We start from the raw sequence: 27,915 nt of genomic DNA, 5'->3' as shown, positions 1-27,915 counted from the left end.
TAAACACGACCCGTGGGAACGGCGGGCGCGGCGAGGCCCAGGAAGAATCAAGCCAAGATACTGCGCGGCTCGCCACGGCCCGGCGTGGCGGTGCGGGGATTAGGCAGCTCTTCGGCTAGGCTGGCCGTTCCTAAACGCGCTCCTAAAAGGCGCCAGTTCGCCCCCCCTCCACGGCCACGGCCTCCAGCGCCACCAGCACGGCGTCCGTCCAGGCGGCGGCCGGCCGCGCCTTCCAGCCGCACGCTCCGCAGGCGACAGAATATACGCTCTCTCGGAAGGAAAATGTAATAAAGGGAAGTAAAAGTATAAAAAGAATGAACCAGGACAACGGATTGGGTGCCACCAAGCGACGGTAATCCAGTGCGCCCCGACGCGCTCGCCCCCCTCCGCCGTCCAGGCCATGGCGTGGCGTGGCGTGCCGTGCCGTGCCCTGCCGTGGCCACTGGGCCGGCCTGTCGGCGAGCAGTGCGCCGAAAGGAGTGGATTGAGTCATCTGGAGCATGGGGTGCGCGGGGTGCGCGGGGTGCGCGCGCAGCCAGCCGTGAGTGACAGGTGTCACCGGCGAGTCCCTGTGCGCGCATCTCCCCTCGCCATCATGCACTGCCTCGCTCGCTCTCCCTGCTCACCCGACGCACTTTCTCCCTCACTCCGTTCACTCACGTTTATGCCTAGCAACTAAAACTTGAGGTCTCTTCGAGCAAATTACGCTTCCATATTTTTCTTTGTGAATGTTGCGGGGGTGCATCCCCTTTATTCACGCCTTTCTCTGCCAGCCGCCCCTCCCCCTTTCCCTCCCGGCCGCCACGCACTGCTGCGGCGGTGGCGGTGGCCACCAACGGGTGCGATTAGTAATCCGGACCCACGTACGCCGACGTGGAGCGTCGGGGGGGGGGGGGGGTGACAAAGCGCGCACGCCAGCGAGGCGGAGTGGGCACGGCCGCGAAAAATCAGCCTGCGCCGACGAATCCACCAGCCACCGGCCCAAACGAAAGCGGAAACACCCGTCAAGACTTTAATGCCGTAATAAAAAAAACGGCTGAAATCGAAAGGGTGGGAGTTGGGAGTCGTCGCGCGAGGTCCAAGTTTTTTTTTCTCTTTTTGGCTGTTCCTGGAGATCTGCGCCGCACACGGATTGGCCTGGAGGGAGGAGGCCGGCAGTAAGTCAGAGGAATTGTGTAGGTGGTAAGGATCGGAAGGGACTGCAGGGGGAGGGGAGGGGGCCTCTCTTCCAGAAGGCTTTCCTCGGCGGCCCTGCGCAAGGCTCTGCCTGCCTAGCCGGCTCTGGGGGGCAGTCACTCAGCCCGGCGCCCCCGCTGATCATATCCTGTCGGGTGCATCGCCCCACGGGGACGCACGGGGACCGGGCGGGAGGACTCCTCCGCGCTGCGACGCGCCGCTACAAGCGTCTGCAGCAGCACCGGAGTTCCAATCACAAAATAAAATGAGAAAAAAAATCAGTGGGGGGAAAAGAATGGACGATAGCCAAAGCCCGAAAAAAATGGGAACACTGAAGTAATTTTTAACGATGTGCCGGGCTATTTAATCTTTGAGTTAAAACTTAAATATTCCGGTTTAAAATGTGACTCATGACTCATTCGCTCCAAAACGTCTGCCGTCTGAAATACCGCGAATCCCAAATTTGGCACCTCCCCCGCAGACCAATGCTCCTCCCCATCAGAATCCTGTTAAATTGACTCATTCCCGGCGAGGACGCTGGCCTGTCCGTCTGCCGTCAAGGCCGCGAGGGAGACGCACGAGAAAAAGAGGCGGCTCCGGCCCGCCTGCGACGCAAACATTATTCGCTTTGGCAGGAGAAGGGACCAGCGGGCCCGGAGGGGGGGGGGGTGCTGTAAGGAGGAAAGGATTTGCCGGCACCAGCGCCTCACGTTGCAGGTGCAGGGAGGGGGGGGGGGGCAGAGGGGGCCGCGACAGGGCGCTTGTATGCACGATGCAGACGACGTCAGCCGCACCTGGTCGACGACACCCCGCCCAAGAAGGGCGCCTTCCCTTCCTCTCGACAGCGCGCTGGCGGCACCACGGCCAAGGCGGCGTAGGCAGCGGCGGCAGCGGCGGCACGAGCGGGGCGTACTTAGGAAAATCCCCGGGCGAGTCGTCGGATCCCACGATCCCACCTGGCCCTTCCCTCCCCAGGGCTGACTCCCCCCCCCCTTTTCTCCTCCTCTCTCCCTGACTCGGCAAGCCGACGCTTAGCGAAGTTTCGGTCCAGGTTCGAGGTTCGAGACACCGCCGCCGTCCTGCGCAGTATCGCTCGCCCACCTGCCCGAGCGGCGCTACAGTGTCACAGTAGCTACACCGGACTTACACACCCCCCCCCCCCCCTCCCTTCCCCCAAGCCGAGACGACATCTCCTCGCTCCAATAGACGCTGCCGCTTTTCTTATCGTTCGAACAGCCAGGGAACGGACGAAGGACGTAGGACGTAGGACCGTAGCGTGAGAGAGAGAGAGGGGGGGGGGATGTGACCCCGTGTGTGCGCACCTACGTCACTGAGAGTAATTCTGGTCAAGGCATTGGGGAGTGGGAAAAGGGGGTGGGGGTGGGGGCCGGCGGGGTCGCATGATAGTGCCGGCCAGAAGATGAGGTGAAAGGGGGGGGGAGGGGGTCGGATGAGACGACCTCTAATGAATAATGATCGGTGCGAGCTTCCTGCCGCCACACGGCACGCCGGGCCACGCCGTGCTCCATATCTCTCTCCAACAGAGGAGCATAATTAAGGGCGGCCAGGGCGAAGAACAACTCGAAAAGAGGACGGGGAAGAAATACAGGGAGCGAGAAGAAGTCATCTAGACACACTCTGCCAAACGACGGGGCCCTTTGCTTCCGTCTCTGTTCGACGCATTACCGGTTGCGAAGAAAAGTTGGACCCCCCCCCCCCCCCCCGGCCCAGCCCGCGGCCGTACTCGGGCAAGGCTCCACGCAGCGAGCCCCCCATCCCCACTTTCATCTACCCCCTTCCCCCCCCTCCTTCCCACCAGATCTAATCCGACGCGTCAGACATTAATCTGACTCGAGAAAAGTGTATTAGCCGGCGGGCCGCGTTACCTCGCACACAACATTTCGCGTCCTCCTTGGAGGGGAAGCGCAGCGCGGCGGAGGCGGCGGACAGGACGGCCGGCCGACGCTGTCGTGGTCGCGTCGCTCTTTTTTGCCGCCACTTTGCTCGGTGCCCCGAGACAAGCCGCGCACGGCGCACGCCGAGCGAACGCGGGTCGACAAGAGGTCGCCCGGGTACTGTACCCGCCGCCTCGCCGCCGGGCCGCCCCGCCAGAGACGAGAGCACTCGCAATCAAAATTGAATCAGTTCGTTATCTCCCTCCGCCCTCTCGCCGCCCGGGTAGATTGTTGGTAAGTAGTTTGGAAAAGGCAGCGCGGCGGCCGCGGCGGTGATTTGCGGGGGGAAGGGGGGGGGCACTCATCGGAGAGGACGGCGGTGGCGCGTCCCCCTCCCCTCCCCCTCCGACTTACTTCCACGCCATTGGCCGAATCGAGTCACTGAGCGCCCCGCCACGCCAACCAATGATGCAAATGGAAGATCCGGGGCCCCCCCGAGGGGCTCGTGTCTCAGGTACAACAGAGAGAAAGAAGCGGCGCCGGGCCGCCTCGTCAACTACACCGAGAAGCAGGGCCGCCAAGCGGTGGCCGAAAACATGACAGTTCAGGATAAAGCGCTATCTCCCAGGAAAATTGAAGTCTCGGGACTTGAGGGGAAATAAAGGTGAGACCTGGGGATCGCTCTCCCCACTCAGCTCCGACGTGACAAACGCGGACATCGGAATGAGTGTGGCCAGGGCCGCCTGTGCAACGCGAGGAAGACCCCGCGAGGCTTGGTGCGCTGGGTGCTGCCGGCGTCCCGCGTGGCTGTCCGCGACACCGCGAGCCCCGCGTGTCCCGCTCGCGTGACGGCGCGCACGTAAACCCCCGACTCGCCGCGACACGGTGTCCGCGCCAAAACACTCGACGCGCCGGCCGGTGCAGGCCAGGGCTGGGCTGGGTGGGCTGGGCAGTGCAGGGCGTATCCCAGCGCGGGTCGAAGGGCCCCTGCCCTGCCGCCCCCATTTCCATACACTCACCCCCCACCCACACACACACACACGCACACACACGCACGCACGCACGCAGGTAGCAAGCGCGGTGGAGAGCGGAGCAAACTACCGGGATATCCCTCCGAACTACCGCAATCAAACTCCCGGACCGTTTTCAAAACTTGCCGCTGGCGGCGCACTCTCCGGCGCAGGCCCTGCCGACCCTGCCTGGCCGTGCCGCTGGCCGTGCCAGGTCGCTCGACCCCGAGCACCCCGAGATGGGCGCGCTCTCCACGTACAGCCGGGCCGCGTCGCCGGCCAGGGTCATTTCCCGGTGCTTGCCGCGCCGTCCTCACGCCGGGCCGGGCCGGGCCGGCCAACCCCTTTTAGAGGTCCTCAAATCACCGTCCACCCACGACGTGCGCCGAATAATAACCTGCTCAAGTCACCTCTCATGCGCACCCCCCACCCCCCTCTCTCTTTTCAGAGGGCCCCGCAGTGCGCGGCACCCATAACCATTAACCAGCATTACGTAGGGCAGGGCCTTCACACCCCTCCACCCTAGCATTCCTACCAGCCCCACGCACACACACACACACATTCACACATACGACCCCCACCCACGCCACTACCCGCGGCACCCACCCTCCCTCGGTAGCACGGGTGATAATTGTCGCGAGATTTGCTTGTGTGCGACAGAGAGAGCTAAAGAGAGCGAGGGAGAGAGAGAGAGAGAGAGAGAGAGAGAGGAGAGAGAGAGAGAGAGAGAGAGAGAGAGACCGCCAGCAAAGGGCGGCGCGCACGACGCAGTCAGCACCCTCACCAACTCCGGCCGCCCTTTGCATCGACGCCATCCCCTTGTCACTTGCCGCTACCCGTCTACCTTGGCGCCACACCAGTCTGTCTGTCTGTCCGTCCGTCCGTCCGTCCGTCCGCCCGTCACCCCTTCCGCCGCCGCATTGCTTGATGAGGTCATCAAAAACTCGTTCGTCCGACACTGCAGTTTATCATCTATCACCGCGGCCTAACGAGGCCCGCGCGGCCCGTGCGGTGGGGCCTGCCCACCTGCCCAGATTGTTGTCACGAGTTTAACTTGAGGCGCCTAATTAAGTTTTAAAATTTATACCTGGCCGCGCCGGCGTGCCGCTGCGCCGCGCAGGCCATGAATAGGGACTTGGGCGCGGACGGCAGCCTCACGCCTTCAGCCGCAGCTCTCCCGGCTCCAGTTCGGCGGGGATGGAAAATTTATCGCAGTCACAGAGCCGTGGCCGTAGCCGTGGCCATGTGGGCCAGAGGCTGGGAGGAGGAGTCGGCCGGTCGCGGTTCCAACACATTCCGTCTCTGTCTCTCTCGCGCGAGCCTCCGGGCCGCTCCGCGGGTGCGAGAGGGACAGCGTGACCGAGGCGGCCCGGGAGTTGGCCGGCCGGTGGTCGGGTAATTGAGTGTTGCCTCCACCGAAACTCTATGAGTTACCGCCCCGCCCCGCCCCGCCCGCCGCCGTCCTAGTGTGCCCATTATACAGGTGAAGGGTCAGGACCGGGGGAGGGGGAGGGGGCGCTGCGCTTTCTAAAACAAACGGAGGCATTGAACGGGCGAGCGCGCGGGCGGCGGCGGCAGCGGAGGCCGCAGATGTCAAAGTTCCCACAAAACTATCAGAAATTGAGGCGCCGGGGACGGTAATGGCCGTGAGTTTGGGCCTCGGTGGGCGGGGGGCGGGGCGGGGCGGGGCGGGGCGGGGCGGGGCGGGGCGGGGGCGTAAGGACGTCGCCGGCGTGACGGCGACTCCAAACGCCATCGACGGCGGCACGGCGGCGGCCTGCCCGTCGTCGTCTGTCGCCGTCTGTCGTCTTCCGGTCTGATTGCCGCCCTATTTGTTCTGAGGACGCGTGCGCAAACAGCCGCCTCGTCCGTCGGCGCGCACGCCGCGCCGCGCCACGCCGCGCCACGCCACACCCTTCAACCCCCTTTCTCGCCATTAATTTGACACCGTGAGCTTCCCTCCATAAAATATTCAGCCGCGCTGATAAACTAACCGGCGGGCGTGGCGCGGCGCGGCGGCACGCACTGGCCCTTCCCTTCCCCCTCCGTGGCCCTGGGCCGTGGGGCCGAGCCAGGCCAGGCCAGGCCGAGGGCGCAGGGCGGCGCGAGGTCCGACGCGCCGGCCGGCCCGGGGGCGGCTTGGCTTGTCACATCCCTGTTGGTCGGCACACTGCCTGCAGCCGCTCCGTCGTCTCTCTCGCACCCCGACGGGCCTACGAAGTGAGTGCGAGAGAGACAGAGCGCCGGCCGCTGCGCCGCGCCGATACGGCCTGCCTCGGCCTGCCTCTCCGGACGCGGGGCGGACGCGGGGCGGACGCGGGGCGGACGCGGGGCGGACGCGGGGCGGACGCGGGGCGGACGCGGGGCGGATGCGGGGCGAACGCGTGCTGCGGACTGGCAGATTAAACTTGCCGCCACGCGATGAGGCATGAGGCAAAGCGAGGCGGAGAGGAAGGCAAATTCCGGCTCGTTTGTTTGCCGCATTACGGGGCAGCCGGGTCACTTTTTCGACCATTCCCCCACCACCGGGGGGGGGGGGGGGGGGGGGGGGACAGAGAGATAGTGGGGGGACCTCGACGTGTGCTCTCTCTTTTTTGCCCCCCACTTGTCCGCAAAGCGCGAGCTGCGCGCGTGGGCCGAAGCCTGGAGCTTTAAATTTCTTATCAAGTTCCAGCGCGCGCGCACGCACACAGGCGCGCACAAACACAGGCGCGCACAAACACACAGACAAACACACAGACAAACACACAGACAGACAAACACACACACACACACACACACACACACACACACACACACACACACACACGCTATGCACCACGCCCACTGCGGTCAAGCGAAATAACCGTGACAGCCTTCCCCGAGTCGCTGGAGTTCCATTATGGCGCGATCCACGATGATGAGCCCCACTTATGCAGCGATGCAATTCAAGACCCATACTTGAAAAAACGTTAACGCTAACGCTAACGTGAAAGCAGATGATACTACATTTAAATGTGTGGTTTTTTTTTTTCCCCACGATGAATAGAAAAATTTGTCGATGACGAATGTGACATTTTGTGAATTAATTTGTAAGAGTAAACACTCGGAACTCTTCATTTGACAAATTTCTTACGCATAATAATTCACGAAAATGTTTTGGATAAAAACTTTTGGATATCCTAACGTGCCATTGTTTTGTGTTAAACATGTTCGCAATGTCGGTGGGACACTCATAAGTCAGATACCGCTTTTGTTTGGGGATCATTTTCGTTGTTTCAAAGCGAGGGTGCACAATTTGGTGGCTAATCACATGAATACCAACACCCGTAAAAGTTGTTTTCGGTACTAGGGCGGGATGCCTCGCCCGGGCGCAGCGTGGGCAGCCTCATCTCCAAGCAGGGCCGGCCGGCCGCGCCCTGCGACACACGAACCGAGACGCTCAAGATAAGCATGAGTGGCGTGCACTGCCGACTGCCGGCGCGCCGCTTCTCGAGGGGGGCAGGGTTCGGGGGGGCGCTGAACTATGCGTTCTACGCACTCAAGGTTCAAGTGGGTGTGTGTGTTTGGACTTTTGCGGGTGTGGCGGGGCGCGGCGGGACGTGGGTCTAGGCAGAGGAGGGGGGGGGGGGGGGGGCAGCTGCGCGATGAGTGCTACAGCGTCTCGTCACAAGAGGAAGGGGAGCGGCACCGCGCAACATGACGCACTTCATGAGTGAGTACTAGATAGCTGAGTGTTGTCGAGGTTATACGCCGCGCGCGCAACCCGAGCCCCCGCAGCCGCGCCGATTCATGGTGCGGCGGGACCGCGGCGCGGCACGCTGAGGGCCCTCCGCTCATAATCTTCTAGGCAGGCCAGCCAGCCGCTGCCTTGCCAGCGAGGCGCTCGGCCTCTTCTAGGCTTGCTTGTCAGGTAACGAGGCAACTGCTGCCTGGCTAGCCGGAAACTCGGTACTCTCTGCACGAGAGTACAAGCACGCTGATACGTGAACGTATCATCTGCTAAAAAAAAACTCGGTTGATGGTATTTTAAAAGTAACTAAGTCAACTGAAACAATTATTTTTCTTCGTACTTTTGACCGTTTTGTGACATATTTAGTGCGGGAGAGCACGTCGCCGCAGCTATATAGGCCCTAACTGCGTGCATCGGCGTGCACACTCACACACACACACACACACACACACGCGGGCGCGCAATAGCCCACTCGCCGCCGCAGTGGAGAGCCGAAAAAAAAGTGATATCCATAACCAATACTAGGCGCGGGTGCAGGCTCGGGGCCAGGCCCTGGGGCCCGGGGGCCCTGGGGGCGGGAACAACGAGGCCCCCGTGACGAGGGCACAAAAAAGGGGGCCCCGCGGGGGGCAGGCCTGCAGGGCGGCACGGCGGCGGGCCTTTTGATGAGGCCCGACGAGTGCATGCCAGGTGTGCTGCCGAACGAACGCCTCGCCGAACGCCTCGCTCCCCCGAACGCCCCTTCCGAACGCCCCCCCGAAGCGCGGCGCGGCCCCCCATTTCCCTATCTATCAGAAAATTGATTCGAAATGGATGAGGCGTTGGCGCGGCGTGGCGCTGACGACGCGGCGCGACGCGGCGCCTGCCTGCGACTGTCTCCAGCCTGCTGCGCCGCGCGCCCTGCACGCCCCGCACGCCCTGCACGCCCTGCACGCCCTGCCTGTCGCCAGCGGGAACACTGCCGCCAAACAACGCCGAGAGAAAAAACACAGAAAGGAGCAGCCGCCACCGCCGCGCCTCGCTTCCACGCTTCCAACACCAACACAACAAATCTTGGAAATTCGCGGAGAACTTTGTTGGGGGAAAAGATGGTCTCCGATCTTCTGAAAATTCCCAGCAAGTCTAGTACACGACCAATTTCCAAAAGAAGCTTCAGAACACACTCTACAAACTCAAGTGTGTACATAGTACACTCCACCTGGAGTAAACATGCATGTACACTTCAACCTGGAGTGTACTTGGCATGTACACTCCAGTTTGGCGTGTACCTTCAGGTACACTGTTGCTGGCTCCCTGCTGCAGGTATGAGCCACGTGGCATGTACTTGGCAAGTACACGCCAACCTGGAGTGTACAGCCAAGTACACTCCAGGTTGAAGTGTACATGCAAGTACACTCCAGGTGGAGTGTACTATGTACACACTTGAGTTTGTAGAGCACTTTCAGAATTTTCCAATTTATTTTTAGCAGTTAACTTCAACTTTCTCCCGCCCCCTTCTCCTTTTCCCCCGCAGCACCCTGCGGCACCATGCCGAACTCAAACAGCACACACCGTGTCGTAGTGCTCGGTCACTTCATCACACGCACGCACGTGTTGTGTGTGTGTGTGTGTGTGTGTGTGTGTGTGTGTGTGTGTGTGTGTGTGTGTGAGTGCGAGAGTGTGTTGGTGTTTGCCCCCACTTACCGCTTTCGCGGTTGAATCAACCCGCGCGGGGCCAAAAGGGTCAACCGAGGTTGCCAACTTGCGGTGCACCTGCACGCACCAGACAGCGGACTTGATAAGAGAGAGAGGAAGACAGACAGACAGACAGACAGTACCGCGCAATGCAATGCCGCGGGCGCAAGAATAACGAAAAATAATACCGCGCCGCTTGAAAAGTTTCATAAAAAAACGTTTAAAAAAACTGGCGGCCCTCTCGCTTATGAATTGTGGATGCGGCGATAAAGCTTGCACTCTGCACCCCGGACTGCCCGGACTGGACTAGGGACGATGGTCCATCACTCCTTTTTCAGAGCCGGTCGGCAAATCGAGTCCGGCCCGATAAATTGCTCCCAAAGGGGTGGCAAAAAAGTGGGGGAGAAAAAAAGGCAGCGACCGCCACTAACTGCACTCGGGCAGCGCGGCAGCGCGGCAGCGGCCTCCATTTCAATGGACTGTCGCTTTTCGGCACCCCGCCGCACCCCGCCGCGCCCCCCCGCGCCCCGCCGCGCCCCGCCGCGCCCCGCCGCGCCCCGCCGCACCCCGCCGCCCGTGGCACCGCCTCAGTCCGTTTCATTTCGTCGTTGATGCTGATGAGTCGGTTTCGCCAGCGTGTGTAGATTGCTTCCCGAAAAGCCGTGAACAGAACCGACTCCCAGAAACCGAACACTAGCTCATTTGCTTTTCTCGTCCGCTCATTTCGTCTCTGGGCTGGTCGCGCTTCGTCCGAACGCCTGGAAATGGAACCACCGGACAGGGAAGGCGTTCTCCCCCCGGCACTTCTCATGCCGCCCGGCTCCTTGTCCCGAAGCCGCCTTTGTCTCTCTCGCACCCTGGGGACGAGGTGCGCGTGCGAGAGAGACAGAGCGACGAGAAGCGCTGTCCGTCCGTGCTGCTGTGACGGAGTGAGTGACTCGCAGGATCCGCTGATGGTCGCCATCCCTCCACACTTCGCTCGGGCCTCGCCCCGCCCCGCCCCGCCCCCCCGGGCCGCCCCCCCCCCCCCCCCGGGGCCCCCCTCCCCCGCCCCGCCCCGCCCCGGGCCCCGCCCCCCCATCTCCCGAACCCACCCCTGCCCGCCTTGGGGAAGCCCCCTTGGCCTCGGGCGCCCCCCACCCCCGCACCCACCCCGACGGGAACCCCTTGGGGAAACAAGGGGCCTTCCCCTCGAGCACCAACCAGGCCCCCAACAGTGGGGGCGGGGGGCCGGGGGGCGACACCAACACACCCCCCAAAAAAACCCCCCCAAAACCCACACACACCACCACACCCCGCGAAGGCGGAGCATATTAATTATGAGGGCGGTGTCTCAGGGCGTGGGGGGAAGGCTTCACAAGGGAATACATTCTGGCCTTTGACGCGCGCTTCACACTGGCACAGTGGCAGCGCGGCGGGGCCCGGCGAGGCGGGGCGGGGGCACAAGGGGCGCGCGCTGGCGGGGCTGCCGGCCTGGGGGGGCCCCGGGGGCCCTCCCCCGCTGTGCCAAGTTTCCCTTTGATAAGGTCGCAAGGCCGCGGCCACGCACCGCCTGCACTGCCAGCACTGCCAGCAGCCCGTCAATGGCCAATCCAGGAGCAAAAGAAACGAGAAAAAGGGGACCCCTGTCGCTGCCCTTGGGGTTTTTCACATCAAGTGGAGTCCCCTCTCTCTCTTTTCTTCCCCTCTCTCTTTCCCCTCTCTCTCTCTTCTCCTCTCCCTCTCTCTGGGGGGCCCAAAACGGGGCCCGTGCGGCGTGACCCCGCGGGCGGACGGCGGACAGGCTCGGCGGCCTGGACCTGCCGCCTGCCATTCGTGGCATAGGCCAGCCCGCCACGCGCGCCCGAGGCGCGGCCGGCCACGCGGCCTACCTCGCAGGCGCTGACAGGCCGGGCGGGCCACTTTTCCTCGCTCGGTCTGTCTGTCAGTCTGTCAGTCTGACAGTCCGTCCGTCCGTCCTCCCCCAGTCAGTTCCCTTCGCTAGACTGACGTCCCTCCGTCCGCCCAGCAGTCATTCATTCGCTAACCCGCTGCCCCTCCGTCCGCCCCGCAGTCAGTTCATTCGCTAGACTGACTGTCCGTCCCCTCCGCCCCGCAGTCAGTTCATTCGCTAGACTGACTGTCCGTCCCCTCCCCCCAGCAGTCAGTTCATTCGCTAGATGACTGTCCGTCCGTCCCCCCAGCAGTCAGTTCATTCGCTAGACTGACTGTCCGTCCGTCCGCCCCGCAGTCAGTTCATTCGCTAGATGACTGTCCGTCCGTCCGCCCCCGCAGTCATTCATTCGCTAGACTGACTGTCCGTCCGTCCGCCCCAGCAGTCAAATTATTCGCTAGACTGACTGTCCGCCGTCCGCCCCAGCAGTCAGTTCATTCGCTAGACTGACTGTCCGTCCGTCCGCCCAGCAGTCAGTTCATTTGTAGACTGACTGTCCGTCCGTCCGCCCAGCAGTCAGTTCATTCGCTAGACTGACTGTCCGTCCGTCCGCCCAGCAGTCAGTTCATTCGCTAGACTGACTGTCCGTCCGTCCGCCCAGCAGTCAGTTCATTCGCTAGACTGACTGTCCGTCCGTCCGCCCAGCAGTCAGTTCATTCGCTAGACTGACTGTCCGTCCGTCCGTCCGCCCAGCAGAAGGCCGCTCAAGGACTGCCGCAAGTAGTCCGCCCGCGCTGTAAAAGCGAGTGTCCCCCGATGGAACCATAATGTTCGGTGGAGCATGCAGCCGGGCTTCCTCCCCGTCCCCCTTTTCCACCGCCTTGCGTCGCGACGTCGAATGAATGCTCGCGAGGTTATTGTCTAGAGGGCGGTGTGTGTAGGGCCCCGCCCCGCCGCGCCCCGCCCCGCCCAAGTCGCCCCAGCAGCCCACTCTCTGCTAATCCCTCCGCGACACCCCGGCGTATATATCCCTTAAATGTAGCGACGTCAAGTGGTCGGGGAAGTTGGAGGCAGACTGCGCCGTGCCGCCAGTCCCATGGCGGCGGGGCGGGGTGGGGCGGGGCGGTGTTTCTCTCGGGTGCCTCATTTACAGCGCAGGGGCGGCCGCCGCGTCAGTGTCAAAACGAACCCCCTAATCCTCGGGGCTTCCTTTTCCATCGCGAGGACGCTGCCGACCCCCTTCGCAGTCCGCCCACCACGCAGCCCCCCCCCCCCCCCTCCACTTCTATTCCTGCACTGAGAACTGTGATCAACGCAAGTGGAAATCCATAGCCATCAAAGAGAAATGAGTGCAAACTCTGACGACAACACGGCGCAGCCAGAGCGACGTGCCCACTGCGGACGTCCGCCAACGCGATACGCCCTGCAAGACGGTCGCCTACTTTGCCTGGCCATCGACCAGCCGAGCAACAGCGAAACAGAAACAACGGCATAAAAAATTCCACATCCATCTGGAAACAACAACACAGGCGAGTAACGGCGTGGGGAGGCCGATGTAAAAGCAGCCTCAACAACAACAAGAGCCGGCAGGCCGTCTTACTGCACCGTAAAAGAGGCTGTGCGGGACCGCGCGGCCCACGTGGGCTGCTGAAGTATGCACACTGTAGGGCAGGGCGGGGACGGCCACCCACCCCGCCAGGCCAGGCAGGCAGGCAGGCAGGCAGGCAGCAGTAAAAACGGCAGCAAAGAGAGGCCTGCAACGGCCTCCCGATGGGCACCCCGTGGCCGCCGCGGCCGCCTTGGCTGCCTTTCGGGCCGCAGGGAGGCAATGACCCCCCAGCACCTCGGCAGGGGGAGCGTCCGTAAACGGAGCAAGGCAAATAAAGCAGCTTTCACCGGAACCCTCTCGCGGGCGCCGGACGACGGCGTCGAGGGCGACACCAAGAGGAGGCTCTCCTCGGACGGGGGGAGGGGAGGGGGCGGCCGCGGCTCTAGTTTGTAATGAGGTTGTTGCCGCGATGCGCTAGAATGCGGTGGACTGCGCTAGACCACTCTAGACCGCACTAGACACGGTGCAGGCACTACCAGCTTCGTCTTCCCAGAGCCGCTGTTGTGCCAGCCAGCGCCGAGGTCCCCGCCGTCCCCGCCGTCCCCGCCGTCTCCGCCGTCCCCGGTAGAGGTTGGAATAAGAAAGACCCCTTGGCGACATCCTGGCCCACTGCTCGGCTGCTGGGCTCGCCTTGCTTCTTCGGAGTGGCACGGCAACTCCCCCGCCCTTCCACTGTGTCGCCAACAACAAAAACAACTAGAAACTCGTTCGAGTGGGCGCTCGTTACAGTGGTAGTCCGGCGGGGAGGTTCCCACCTGCAGCCCCCAGGGCTTGGCCTGGCTTGGCCCGAACTTGCCCTCCTTCTTGCCTACGCGACTCGCTCGAAGGGGCGGGGCGGGGCGGGGCGGGGCGGGGCGGGGCGTCTCCGTGTCGCCGCCTGCGGAGTTCGGACTTGTCCATCTCATCATCCGCACTGCGAACCCCAAGAGAGGAAACACAAAAATGACCGCCGGCATAGGGCGCGGCCGGGTATTACCGCCAATCCATTTCGAGTGAATACGCAAAATAAGCCTCTTCTCTCTCTTTCTGCGCCCCTTGGGCGAGCACCATCGAGCAGCTGCACAGCTGCAGGCTTCTGCTCCATCGACCGTGAGAGCTGCCCCGCCGCCCGGCCCTCGGCGCCCTCGGCCCAGCCGCCCCGGTCCTGGCCGCCCTGCGACCCTTTCTCTCCGCCACACACTCACCCGTCAGGGGGCCGCGACCTGCCGACCCTTTTGTGCCCTTTTCGCCTCGCCCTTGCCTGCCCTTGGCCCTTCCCTGCCGACCCGGCCGACCCGGCCGACCCACTCGAGGGCCGCGGTGCACGCTCCGCCCCGCCCCGCCCCGCCCGCTCCGCGATGCGAAGCAAGGCAAGGTGCCTTCAGTCATTCCCCCGCCCTGCCACGCTGCGCGCTGTCTCTCTCGCACTCAGGGCCGCACCGCGGGCTGCGAGGGAGACGGCGCCCCCTTCGAGGCGTTCTCGGGCTCGGCCTGCAGGGCCTCGAACGCGCCGCCCTGATGCACCGCTGGGCCTGGCGGCGCCTGGCCTCAGCCCCGCGTCCTTTGACGGTGCGAATAAAGGCAAGAGAATGCCAGGTGAGGTGAAGGGTTCCGGGAGGCGGGGCGGGGCGGGGCGGGGTGCGGACGACGCGGAGGAGCAACGGAGAGGGAATTCGTAATTTGCGCCGTTTGTGCTCCGAGAGGGCTCGCCTGGCCTGGACTGGCGTAGCCTGGCGCCGCCCGCGTCCCGCCGGACAGACAGAGGTACTTCTCGGCGGCAGGACGGCTCCGCCGCGCCAGCCCGGCCGTGTGATCCACCCGATCCAGCAGAGCGGCGCTCCGGCGGCAGGCAAGGCCGGCAAGGCAGCCCCCCGACGGCGACGGCCACGTCCCCGGCCCGGCCTGGGCCCGGCGGTCCCCGGTTTCCTCCAAGAATAATCTCCCTAATCCAAGAGAGAAATGTCGCGCCTCGGCCCGGCGCCGCGTCTCCACCGCCACCGCGCGGCGCGGCACGGCGCGGCGCGGCACGGCGCGGCACGGCACGGCCTGCACCTCGCCGAGGTCGCCGAGAGGGAAAAGGAGGAGGCGCTGGCCGCGACCACGCGTTCCCACCTCAATCTTGCCGTGGTTCTCTCTCTCTCGCACTGAGACGCGTCCCGCGCGGGTGCGAGAGAGACAGACTGCCGGGGACACCCCCACTCGGAATCAGCCTGCTGGCGCACATTTTTCTCGGGCCGCCCGCCCCTCGCCCGGTGCAAGTCGCCTGGCGCCCCTCCCCTCTACTCATCTCGCGTCGCCGCCCCCGCAGCCCCGCCGCCTCGCCGGAGGGCCCCGGGGCCTCTTCACCTTTCTCTCTGCTCTCTCTCTCTCTCTCTCTCTCTCTCTCTCTCTCTCTCTCTCTCTCTCTCTCTCTCTCTCTCTCTCTCTCTCTCTCTCTCTCTCTCCAGCCCTCCCTCCGCCGTGTTCCGGGAGCTCTCCCAAGCCGTGTTCCCATCAGCCCCGTAAATCGAAGGTGCGGGAGAAGACCATCAGTCACGTTCATTTCCGCCCTCTCCCTCTCCCTCCCACACGACGGGGCTTGGGGAAAGAGAGAGGGTTTTGTCTAAACCACCGCCGCCACCGCCAGCGCGAGGTCTTTTTCTTGCAGTTGTACGACAGGCACGGCACGAGAAGGAAGGAGAGAGTGACACAGAAAAACAAAGTGGAAGTAGCTATCGTCGTGAACTAGGAACTCACCTCAACAGCGCATCACGGCCAGAACGGGCTCCCGCTGCAATCAGACACAAGACGAAGGCGGTGAGAACATACATACACACACACGCACACGCACACACACACACACACATCCGCACGCCGAACGTAGTACAAATGCCTTGAGCCGCCCTCAAACGGCCCAGTTAATTATAACGCAAACATGGATCCGATTGTGCGGGCGGGGAGACAGTGGGAGGGGGAGCACCATGCGCGTTCAGTCTGTCCTCTCGCTCGCACCCGCTTGGGAGCGCCCCCCCACCGGTGCGAGAGACAGAGCGAGGAAAGCAGGGTTCGGAATCAGGGCCAGGGCGCTGCGAAGAGAGGCTCACGCAGAACATGATGTTGCACACGGACTCGTTAGTCGAGCCCTGCCGAGGTGGGCCGAGTTGGGCCGTGGAGGGCCGTGGGGGGCCGAGCGGTGGAGCGGCGGCCCTTCGAATCCGCGCGGTGCGGTCTGGTCAAGGGAACGGCAACCGCTAGCGCCGCTAGCCCTCCCCTTTCCCTGCACGCATCCCGGCCGCTTATATGGCTGGCGGGGCGGGGCGGGGCGGGGCGGCCAGCGTGTGTTTTTGCCGAGGACACAGCAGCCAGGGCCGGTCATTAAGCCAGCACTGCGCTCGGTCAACAACCAAGCAACCCGCCACAAAATGGGACCGGCTCTTTGCAAAGGTCGTTCCAGCTTTCGGCGTCAACGTTTCCAAATCACTTAAACGGCGAGCGTGCCGGACGACAAAAAGTCGCAAATTTAATGCCCTCAATTTGTCGTTGTGCGCGTTGACGCCGCTTTACGGACACCCCAAAACTTGACAGTTAAATTTTTTTTCCTCGGATTATTTCTGCGAAATTAGCACTTGCCCCGCGTCTTGCCCGCCTCGGCGCCGCAGCGCTGCCGGGAATTGCTAAACCGCGGCGGCGCCCTTCAAATTAATTATTATTCCGGCCAAGTAATTCGCCGAGTAAACACACTGCGTGGCTGCAACTCGGCGGCGGCGGCGCGGCGTTGCACGGCAAGCCAACTTGGCGCACTTGTTGTGGGCCGGTCAGCGCGGCAGCACGCGCCAGCACGCGGCAGCCAACATTCATTATCTTTGCGCGCCGTAATTGTTTCCGCGCTCCAATTCGCGCTCCGACACTCAGGTGGGACGAAACTTGGAAAGAGGAGCAAGTTTGGTCAACTTGTTGTTGTTTATGACGAGCCGCCGAGCCTCCGCCGCGCGCTAGCAGCGCTACACGCCGATTGGGGGAGCTTCGCCAAGTTTCAGCCGGCCGGCAAGCCGGGTCAGCAGAAGCGGCAGCCAACACAACGGGAAGTGGGCAAAACGCACCGCGCCCGGGTTCGAGTACCGCCGAGGGCCAGCCGTGCCATTCTGCATTTTTCACTCCGCTCATGGATAAATAGCATCAATAGGGAGGGAAGGGGAAAAGGGCCAAAAAAAGGGAGACCCTTAACGGCCGTTTGGGTAAGCCAAAGGTAGCCAGTGTACCTCCGCGGAGGCCCCAGTGCTGTTCACCCGCTGACGTGCATTTCCATGCGGTTAATGGCCGCAGAAAGTAATTGATGTGTGCAAGCGTGTGAGGAGGAAGGGGAGGGGAGGTGAGAGGGTATTGTCCTGGTGTCTGTGTCTGTGTGCGTCTGTGCTGGGGGTGGGGCGCGCGTGTGCGTGCTAGCGCGTGAGCCCATCCCTTGGCGGCACGGGACAACACAATAGGGTAATGCGCGCACGAGAGCGAAAACATGGCCAAATCTTACAATGAAACGTTTTTTGTATTTTTTATCATTCTATTTTGTTTTTTTTTATTATTTTTTTCCCGTGTGAAAATATATATTTCAAGGAAGCAGGCGCGTTTGGATGCGCGCCAGCGGGGCGAGGATACCACAAGTCTTGCGCCGCGGCCGACGCGGGCCTGGGCGGGCCTGGCTCAGCCCGCCCGGGGAAAAAGGCCCCTGTACACGTTTTTGCACGGCGCCCCGCCTCGCCCCGCCACGCCCACAGCGCAGTTTAGACAGTTCACACAATCTGTTTCCCATCTCGACCCCGGCGCCTTTTTCCCCCTCATCCCCGCTAAAACGGAGCGCCAAACGGCCGCTGTAGTTCATGGGGGCCTGCACGTGCAAAAACACGCGACGGTGCACGCACACGCACGCGCACACGCACTCGCACACTCACACTCACACGCACACGCACTCGCACGCGCACTCGGCCGAGGAGGGTATCAAAATAAGCCGCCTGTTGCACCCCGACTCATTTGCATTCTCGATATAAAAACGCCGCGCGACCGCGTGCGCGCACTTTGGCTCGGCGCTCGCCTCGCCGCACGCCCGTCCCGGGGTGAGTGGTTGGCGGGGCGTGGCGGGGCGTGGTGGGGCGTGGCGGGGCGTGGTGGGGCGCGTCGCTCGTTACTTTGGATCGCTCTTGTGGAGAGAGGCGCCCCGCCCCGCCCCGCCCCGCTAAAACGGCACGGGCTTGTTAGCCGGCCTGACGAGTCGGCGTCTACACCTGCTCATTTCAGCGCCGCCCCCCGGCCGCGCTCCTCACCCCCCCTCTCCGCCATCGAGGCCCCCGTTCCCGAGCCACCTTATGGCGCGTGCCCCCGGCGTCATCGTCGTCCTCGAGGGCCTCGGGGGCCTCCAGGGCCTCCAGGGCGCCCCCTTCTTTCTGCGACCCCCTTGCAGCCCCTGCACTGTGTGACAGTGCGCACCGCGGTCGACGCACCCCCCCCCCCTCCGCCGCGCAGCCAAGGAGAAGTAATGCCTTAATTAGGGCAGCCTCTCCAGACACTACACCAGAGGGAAAGGGAAGTAGGCGGTGCCTGCCTGCCTGTCTGCCCGCCTGCAGGGCCCGGCTAAATTAAAACACGCCGATGTTCTGCGCGATATCAAGAAGGTGCGCGCAGTGTAGGAGCAAGCGTTTTAATTTTAATTTTTTCAATCTCATTTCCGCACTTTTTTGGTTAACTTCATTGGGCATTATTCCGCGTTTTTTAAAACGCACTAAAAACAATAGATTTTTTTCTGCCTTTTTCTTCAAAAAAGAAGTCGTAATGAGATGATTCCAAATGTCAGGCCATAAATAATTTTTATGTTCCCCGAACGAGGTTTAACATAAGCGTCACGTTGTGTTTATTTTTTTGTTTTTCAGAGTGTTGATCGAGTTTGGCGCATGTCTCGTAATTGTCCGCCAGTGTCGTGATGTAACGACCGGGCGATCGACGACCCAAACGCTCCGTGCGGTATCGCGCCAGTCCGCCATCAGTTTGAGCCCTCCGCACGAACCGCTGCACCGCCGGCAACACTAATGACATTTCATGTCATTTCGGGTACGTCGCACGTAAAGGTATATCTCGCATTGCATCATCGCAAGCCAGACACGTCCATACCTCCCATTCTTTTTGTTTCTCTTTTAGACCGCCACCGCCGAGAGCACACATTCGGAAAACGGCGTGTTTGCCGCCAAACCCGGAGACGAATCTCGGATTGGAACCGCGGCAAGGAAAAGCGAGGAACAGGTTATATATATTTCCCGTGACCTACTCCTGCCATATCCTTGCCCCCCGTGCCCCCACTTTCCCTAGCCACACACACACACACACACACACACACAGTGGCGCGCCCGCCCGCCAAAATCGTTCCCATGTGGCAACATGCATCAAACTTGCCCCGGGGTTGGCACTAGCTTGGCGGCTCGGCTCCCCCGAGTGACATGCGCCCCGCCGCGCCGCGCCGCGCCCCGCAGACTCGACAAAACACTCACCTGTCGTCGCACTGCTAGTGGGCTTTATTCACACAAACCGGCAAACATGCGCCGCGCGTCTGTGTCTGTGTGTGTGTGTGTGTGTGTGTGTGTGTATTTGTGTGCGTAGAGTATCAAGAGTCGGTGTGGAGGCGAAGGGAGCGGTTCGAGTGGTCGCGAGGGACGGCGGTGGCGGCGGTGGCGGCGGGGGGTAGGAAACCGTAGGAAACCCCCATGTGTCACCTGGCCGTCCCCGGGGAGGGCCTCCTGGAGGGGTATGACAAGTGCTTTCCGTGGCAGGTCGCCGTGTGTATGCGTTTCACTGACAACACTTCCGAGCGTATGGCCTTGCCGAGGAGGAAATCCCGCTGCATTCTGGACACGCCGGGGGGAATTGACGGCAAGAACACGATAGAAGCACGCAGCTCGCTCGAACGTCGCGTCGAGAAATTGGCGGGGCGACGTGCGTCCCGGAGGCAGGCAGGCAGGCAGCAAGCAACAAGACACAGCCCGCCAGCAGCCAACTTTGACGGATGCGGTCAATATTTGGGAGAGCTAATTGAAACGGCTGCTCGTCCGCGTACTCGCCCCGCCCCGCCCCGCCCCGCCGGCAGTCTGCATGTCTGAGAGGCGTGCCAACTCGCTCCGCCAGCGTGTTAAAAATGCAGCCGTTTGAGCAGCGCCGAGCATGGCCAAGCACGGCGAGGCGAAGCGCGCGGCCGCAGAGGGCGGCAGGGCGGCACAGCCTCGAGGCTCAAACTTCTTCAGTGTATTGAGAAAGTTTGGATTGTCTGTGCGGAAACGAGGCGCGGGCAATGATACCGACAAAGGCAGACAGGTTGCATAACTTGCCAAACACACTCCGAGCGATCAGAGATTTATCACGGAGCGGGCAAGCAGTTAGAGAGCGGGAGAAACTCAGCGCGAGCCGTGGGGAAAAAAACGATGCGTGCAATTTTTCATCTTTTTCATACAGCCAGCTGGGGACGGTCTTGAGAACGGTGAGCTCGTGTTCTTCGACAGCTTCCTTTGAGACTCGACAGGAAATCAGACAGTCTCGGGTTGCCTAAATGGTCCACTCGTTAACAACAAACCAAACAAGGACGCCGTCGTCGACCTCGCCGGCCGCGCGGCCCCACCGCGCCGCTTGCCGGCGAAGCTTGGCGAAGGGAAGGACCAAAACTTTGTTGCTCCATTCCGCTGATTAATTCCTCCGACGCCGGCAAAGCGGGAAAACGGCCAGATTTTGCTCCGAATGCAAACCAGGGTCGGCCGGGCCCCGCTTAGAATGCACCCTCTATCGGTGAACCGGAAAGGAGATTTCCATTCCGGCGGCATCTGCATTTTTTGGCTCCCCGGTGGTGGCCGTGCCCTGGCCGTGCCTTGGTGGCGGTGCCCGTCCCCGCGAGGCCCTCCAGTGCCCCGGTGTCGTCCCAGCCGTGCTGCGCAAGGGCGTGGCGCCGCGTGGCGCCGCGTGGCGCTGGCCTAAATTAGCTGTCAACAGTCACGCAGGCCGGCCAGGGCGGCCAGGGCGGCTGCAGCCAGACCACGCCGGGGAAGGGACCACTCCCGGACTCGGAGCCCCGACGTGGCTCGGGTTCGACTACAACCCAATGCCTCTCCGAGTTTCTCAACGAACACGCACTCACTCGGACAGCAGCAGAATTGGGCCGAGTATAACCATCTTGTCTTCTTGTCTCGGAAGGGAGAGTCTACATTTTGGTCACTGAAGTCCGCTGAAGCCGGGCGGTCGCCATTCCAAGAGCTCTGGCCGGCAGTCGCGCGAGAAGCATCGCGACCCCGCAGCCAGGCGACCGTCTTCACCGCCGCCAGCAACGGCAAGAATGGGAGGTTAGCCTCCGATGCGGCGGCGGTTCGAATCCCGACTCCGCCACTGCAAGGTGCTGCAAGGGTGGCGATAGAGGCTCACGCGTCGCTGCCATAATGCGTCGGCCTCCCAACGCGACAAAAGCCGCCGAGAGCCGGCACAAATATTTTGCCAGCTGCAGGTGTTTGTTGTTGTTTGGCATCATCGTGCCATTAAAGAAGCCGTCGCCGCGCTCCGCGCCCCGCAGAGCGGCAGAGCCCCCTGTACCTGTTCGCATTGTGCGGACGCGGATGCGAACAATGGGCTTGCGCGTGTGTGAGAGTTAGAGAGCGTGTCTGTGTGCGAGCGTGTGGAGAGAGAGAGCGCGAGCTTGTGTCGGAAGGGAGAGTGCGGGCGGGATTGCAAGGGGGTTGTAAATATGCGATGAGCCCGTTGCAGGCCGCCCTGACTGGAAACGAAGCGCGCGCAGGCAGCCTCTCTATGCGACACTTTCAGTCCCCCGCCCTACGGCCCAATGGCCCTGCGAACAGGGCGTGTTGCCATCGAAACGCTGCAGCCAACGCGTCCACTCGAGCCGCGCCGTGCGGCCGACGGGATCAGCCGGTCAAATGGGCCAATTCGGAGTTTGACGCCGCCGCGCCCGGCCAGCCTCGGCCAGCCTCGGCCAGCCGCCCTCCGTTTAGTTGCATCATTTATTCCGACACATTATCGACGAATTTCGGTGGGAGCGGCCGAGGGGCCGTGGGCTGCAGACTGATGCCGAAGAGTCTTTTCGTCGCTCTTCCGTCTCTGTCGCACTCGTTATGGCCGTGAGAGAGGCAGCAGGATTCTTCGGAACGGCGCGTTGGAGGCACGGCCTGCTCAACAGCACACCGCGAACTCCGGCCGTCTGACCAGCTTGATGGGTGACAGAGTGCGGACGTCCGACGGTGAGACATTCACGCGGTGCCGCTAGTGTGGTGGTAGTGCCGGCCGTCGCTGCCGGCGGCCAGGTCGGTGCGATTTATTTTTACCTGGTCTGCATCCGCCGGGCCGCGCGGCGCCGCGTGTCCCCAGTCACGGCCGTGCGTCGTGCCGTCGCGCGAGCGGGGCCGAGAGGGCCGCACTATCCTGGCATCATCGCGCAGCACGCGACACGCGCGCACCGCACGCCACTCGACGAACGCTGTGTTCACGGGCGGCACGTCCTCGTCGAACGGGGAGGTCGCGGAGCGGAGGGAGTTCACCCCGGCGCACTAGGTCGAAATCCACACAAACACCACACTTTTCTTCGCTGAAAACCAGCCAACCAATCACAGCACGGAACACGGCGGGCCGCGCCGAAAACAACAGCTCTCCGTGCGGTTCGCCCGCCGGCCGAGCGAGGGTGGCGCGGGCGGGTCCACCGACGGCGCGAGGGTCGCGAGGGTCGCGAGGCGAGGAGGCACTGGCCGGAGGGGCGCGGCGACGAGACCGCGTTCGCGGACACGACGGGCAGCCGGGGCGGCGGGCGGCAGCGAGCGTGGGGACGCCGACCTACCTCGAGCGCGGCTAACGCTCGACTGAGGGGCGAGGGCGAAGCGGCGAAGCACGGCCAGGCCGAGGCGGCCCGCCCCGCCGCAGAGGGAGGCGAGGCAGCGCGGCACGGCACGGCGGCCCGGTGGCGGCAACGGCCCGGCGGGACGGGCTCGCTGTGTTTTCGACGCCAAAAGGAAGCGAATCAGACGACGGTTGTGACAATCCTTCGGTCGTGCGGCAGAATAATAGACTATTCTGGTTACAGCAGAACAGTGCGGTCGCAGCGCCACCGGATGGCCGGCTCCTGTCGTTCCCGCCGTACCGTTGCTGCTTTTGTTGTTGCTGCTGCGCCCTCCACTCGACAGCGTTGCGGAGCAGAGAGGAGGAACCGAACCCATGTGAGTACCAGTTGCACTACCCCAACTTTCAGGGTTGAACCTGCTCAACGCGCGCCCTAGAGACACCGGCTCTCGATCAACGTCATTAGCCTAAGTGAGGCAGGTAACGGACACTCTGACCTACTGAAAACAAACAAGGGCACAAACACACACACACACACACACTCATTCATGCAAACACACGCACGCGCTACGGAGACCTAGCAGCAGGCCCGTCTCCCGAGGGAGCGCCAGATAATACCACGTTTGTGTCCCGGTGGCGCACGCTGGCGCGAGTGCGTGTGCGCGCCTATTGACAGTAATATTGCTAAGTGCCTGGAGGGACCGTCCCGCAGCCACCACGAAACCGATCGTCGTGCGAACCTCCCGACGGGATTCGGAAGACCGGCCGAGTGTTCTCCGCCCGGAAACGGAATGCACTTCAGTTTGCAGCGTTTGTGCAGCACGGCTCGGAGGGCTTGTAGGGCTCGGAGAGCTTGTAGGGCTTGTAGCAAGACGACGAGCGGCTTCCGAAATTTGGCGGCGACGAACTCTGCGGCGCTGGGCGCCGGTTCACCGGCTCAACCCCGTGCCTCCCTCCCTCCGCCCCTCCCTGCAGGCCTCCGGGAGCCTCGGGAGCCTCCGGGAGCCTCCGGCGTCCGGGCGGCTGAGTTGACCCGGAGTTGGCCTCCCAGCACCATCTCTGATACGCACTGCCCGGACTCATTGTCTCAGTGCCTAAACTTTGGGCGGCCACCCCTCCCCGCCGCCCCGCGCGGGCCCTTGCCGCAGGCATCTTGCGGCCCAACTATTGCCAATCGTGCGCAAGGCTTGGCCATGGCTACGCAGTGCTACGCAGTGCGGCGGCCTGCCGGGGCCGTGGCCGCTAATTTAATGGGATTACAAAATTTATAACATAAAACAGGGGCTTTCACGGCTGGCTGCGGGCCCTGCGGGGCGGGCGCCTCCAGGGAAGGGCGGCAAGCGGGAGGGCCTTCCTCGGGGGCTTCGCCAAGGCTTGGCCAAGGCCGCGCCGGGCTGCCGGCTCGGGACTATGAGACCCCGTCGAGGTCGAGGGGCTGTTGTTCCGAAGCCGTTCTCCAGAACCCGTCGTTTGTAGTTCAATTTGGGCGCGAGGACTTCAGCGCTTGCCTTCGGCCCGCGCCCACGCGCCTCGTTCCTGACCTGCCCCACCGCCACAGCGCAGCGCGCGGCACAGCGGCCCGCCGCAGATACCCCGCGCTGCCGCAGTGCGCGGTGCGGCGGTGCGGCGATGCGGCGATACCCCGCGCGCGGCGGGTAGTGTCTCAGCGGCCGGAGGTATCACCGCCGCCGGGCCGCCAGGGTCGACGATCGGCTCAGCCCGGCGACTCGCACATTTATCCATCGTGACCGCGAGTAGCGGAAAGTGGGTGAAGTACTTGTTGTGAATGGCGGCCGCCACGGCGCGCCTCGGCCACGCCACCGTAAAGGCGAGTCTGTCTCGTTTGCACTCCCCCGCGAAACGGCGATGAATCAATAAAGAACGACCCGGGGCTCTGAGTCTTGAGCGAGCGCGACGCGGCGCGACGCGGCGGCCGAGCCGAGGCAGCCAAAGGCCCTTTCTTCGTCGCCGTGCTCACGCCTCGCCGTGACAATTATGGGCCTTGATTGACAGTACTGTGTACACAATGGCGGCCTTCTCACAATTTGACTTCTTCTTCTTCGCGCACTGCTGTGCTGACGGTGTTGACGGCGACTGTACCGGCCCTGATTGATGAGGCCGTCACGAGTGACGTCACGGCGTGACGGCCGGGTAACGAGCAGCACGACACACACACACGCACACACACACACACACACGCGCGCGCACACACACACAGGCAGAGGGAGACAGACACACAAACAAACAGGGCGGCGGGTTCTCGATGCGGCGCTTTGGAGAGGGCATTCCCTTTCCTATCCGTTTGGCGCGGTGACAGCGGCGGCAGTGGATTGACTATTGACTGGCGAGGCTTTAACTCGACCGATCAATCAAAATGCTGGAAAGCCCTCTCGGGTGGCATCGGCGGCCACGAGGTGAAGGAGAAGTACAATAACATGACCGCGGGGCGATGATGCCGCCACAACAATCGCTCGCCTCCCCGGCGTTTGACAGCAGCCATCTAATTAAAACGGACAGAGGAAGAATAACCGTGCAATGCCCCCGGTGGGGCCTCGATGGTGGTGCGCCGCTCCCCTAGTGCCTCCCGGTCGTCCCGGAGTGCGGAGATGGTTTTGAAACTTCGGGGGGATTCCATCCACGGCCTGCCTGCGATGGACTGGCGCTCTGCTTCTGGCTCCTGGCCCGCGGGCTTTGGGGCTTGGGCCGGGCTGCCGCCGCCACGTTGCTGGGTGCCGGGCTTGCTGCAGGCAGGCTGGCCGGCGGGCAGTAGCGTCGGATTGCCGTCCATCCGGGCGATCCGGGCGCTGGCAGTGTAGCGTCCTGTGAACGCGAACCGCGGTGACGGCCAACGACGGCGTGGACGCGAAGCCGACGGCGGCGCCTCCCCGGCGGGTTCACGACTGCCTCCGGCCGCACGGTGGGCACGGCGGGCACGCGACCTTGCCGTGGCGGCACGCGGGACGCGGGACGCGGCGGACTCAATTTCTCATCTTCCTCGGCGACTGCTAATCAGCGGCGCGTCAAGCGGGCGTCGCGGCGGTCGTTGGCTTCTGCCCTGCAGCGCCGCGGCGCCGCGGTGCAGGTCACCACGCCGCCGATGCAGCCGCGGTGCGTTTGCCGCTTGCGCAATCCAGCGGCGGGCGCGGTGTGCCTACCTCCGCGCCACGCGCCTTGCCGTCGAGGAGGTGGAGAGGCCCGCCGCCCTGCCTCGCCCTGCCCCGCCGCCGCCGGCGTGCGTCGCGGTGCGATGCAGCCGCCAAAGGCGAGGCTCCCCTCCCCTCCCCTTCTCCAGGCCGGCGCGGCGCGGCCGGCACGCGGCGCGCTGGCATGGAGTCGCAGTCGCACCGGCGTGCCGGCAAGGCGTCGTCCCAGACAAGCAGCCGAGACAGGGCACCGCCTCCTTCAGGGCGTCGCGCGCCGCGTGCCGACGTCCCGACGTCCCGCCGTCGTCCAGCCGACTCCAGTATGGCCCAGCGCCCCGCGCGGCGGCGGCGGTAGCGGCGGCGCTGTGTGTGTGGCGGTGTGGCGGTGCGGTGTGGTGACAGCCAGGTGAGTGAGTCAGTCCCGTCTCGCACTTTCTCGACGCAGCTGTCCTGGGCTTCGGCTTTTGTGTGCCGAGCCTCGCGGGGGGCTCGTCGGTGCCCGTCCGTCCCGAGACAGTCCCCACGTCGTCACCAAGGTGAGTCGGGGTCGCCTCACCGTTATCCGCACTGATAGTTTCCTCCAGGACCCCGTCGGCTTGCTTCGGCTTCCGCCAGGATCATTTCTATCGGCCGCCGGTGTCCTTGCCGAGCGCCGGGAGGGTAGGCAACACTCCCGGGTCGCACGCGCGTGCACTCGTGTTGCCTACCCCCGAGTCGGCAGGGGCCTCGAGGACCACGACGACGACGTTCTTCGGCGGCGTTCGCTTCGCGCAGTGCATGGCGCTCCGGTCGCCGGGCGGCGGCAAACATTGCGAAAAATGGCCTGCGGGAAAGTGGGGCGGGGCGTGGGTGTCAAGTGACGCCTTTCGCTGGGCAGCTACAACAAAAACTCACAAAAATCTACAACACTCTAGCATGACAATCGAGTCATTTTAGCGTCAGAATCGAGCCCATTTTAACGTCAAAACTAGATCTCTTTTGACATCCAAAATCGTCCATTTTTCTGTCGAAACCGGGGCTATCTCGATGTTCTAGTGCCATTCTCCGATGTGGCTTTGTATGGTTCTGGCAACTCATTGACCCCCACCTCGGGACGGCGCGGTTGCTTCGGCCGGCCAAGCCTTGGGCCGAGCCACGCCGCCACGTTGGTGTTGGTTCGAAGACGCGCGCGCGGCCGCGGCGGAACCGGAACCATAGCGCACCACCAGCTTCGAGTCCCTCTTCATCAAGCACGGCGTGCGTCACTGCTGTCGAACCAAGTGGGCCACTGGGTCACGGCCAAGGTGGCGGCGCTGATGAGCACGGCCAGGACGGCCGGCAGGACGTGCACGCCAAATTACGGATAAAGGACGGCGTGCGGTGCGGCCGGCCAGGCCAGCCAGGCCCGCGGCGTGCGCGCAGTTGCGGTTCAGGAACTTGCTTCAAAGCGGCACAGCATGCATCCTCCTCACCGCTCGCCGCGGCCCACCGCGCCCATTGGCCCCACCGCCCGGCCGGCCGACCGGGCCGTTTCGATGTGGCGCGAGAATACCCCGCGCGCCGTTCAGGCCTCTCGGCGACACAGATTTTCTTTTTTCGTGTTTATTATTCCGGCCTGGATGCGTTGATGGATGTGACCCGCCGGGGTGATAATAAACCGGCGCCCGCCAATTGCTGTCCGCCTCGGTCCGCCTGCAGGCTGCTTCCGAGCGGTCGCCCTGTCTCTCTCGCACCCCGACGGCACGCCCAGTGAGTGCGAGAGAGACAGCGACAGCACCGCGGTCCACTTGGCCGGCGCATCGTCATTAGTTCTTTTGTTGGTACGACGCGGTTGTCACCGCGCTGTCACCGCCAGTGTAGGCGCATCAGCCTCGAGTGCGCACCGCGCACCGCCCTGGCACCGCCACTGTAAAAGCGAACGGCGAGTGTGTCCGATTCGAGGGCAGCGAGGTGCGTGCCGCTTTGTCCGCGCGGTCCACGACCGCCAGACGCAGTCGCCGCCAGGACGCCGTCGTAGACACGTCGCGGACACGT

At 63.4% G+C, this 27,915-nt stretch overlaps 1 protein-coding gene across 1 annotated transcript in view; it reads right to left on the bottom strand.

Annotated features, from left to right (window-relative positions):
* LOC117649323 (leucine-rich repeat and transmembrane domain-containing protein 2-like) overlaps positions 1 to 22,632 on the bottom strand; it is a 58,196-nt gene extending 35,564 nt beyond the window's left edge. The window contains exons 1-2 of the mRNA XM_034391961.1: positions 22,255 to 22,632; positions 15,665 to 15,698 (exon numbers count right to left, since the gene is read on the bottom strand). The gene's annotated coding sequence lies outside the window, so the exon portion shown is untranslated. The remainder of the gene's footprint in view (positions 1 to 15,664; positions 15,699 to 22,254) is intronic.
* Positions 22,633 to 27,915: the final 5,283 nt, after the last annotated feature.

The sequence above is a fragment of the Thrips palmi genome, unplaced genomic scaffold, assembly GCF_012932325.1.
Source record: "Thrips palmi isolate BJ-2018 unplaced genomic scaffold, TpBJ-2018v1 HiC_scaffold_4, whole genome shotgun sequence".
Lineage (NCBI taxonomy): Eukaryota > Metazoa > Arthropoda > Insecta > Thysanoptera > Thripidae > Thrips > Thrips palmi.
This window is presented reverse-complemented; position numbering and strand designations above follow the sequence as displayed.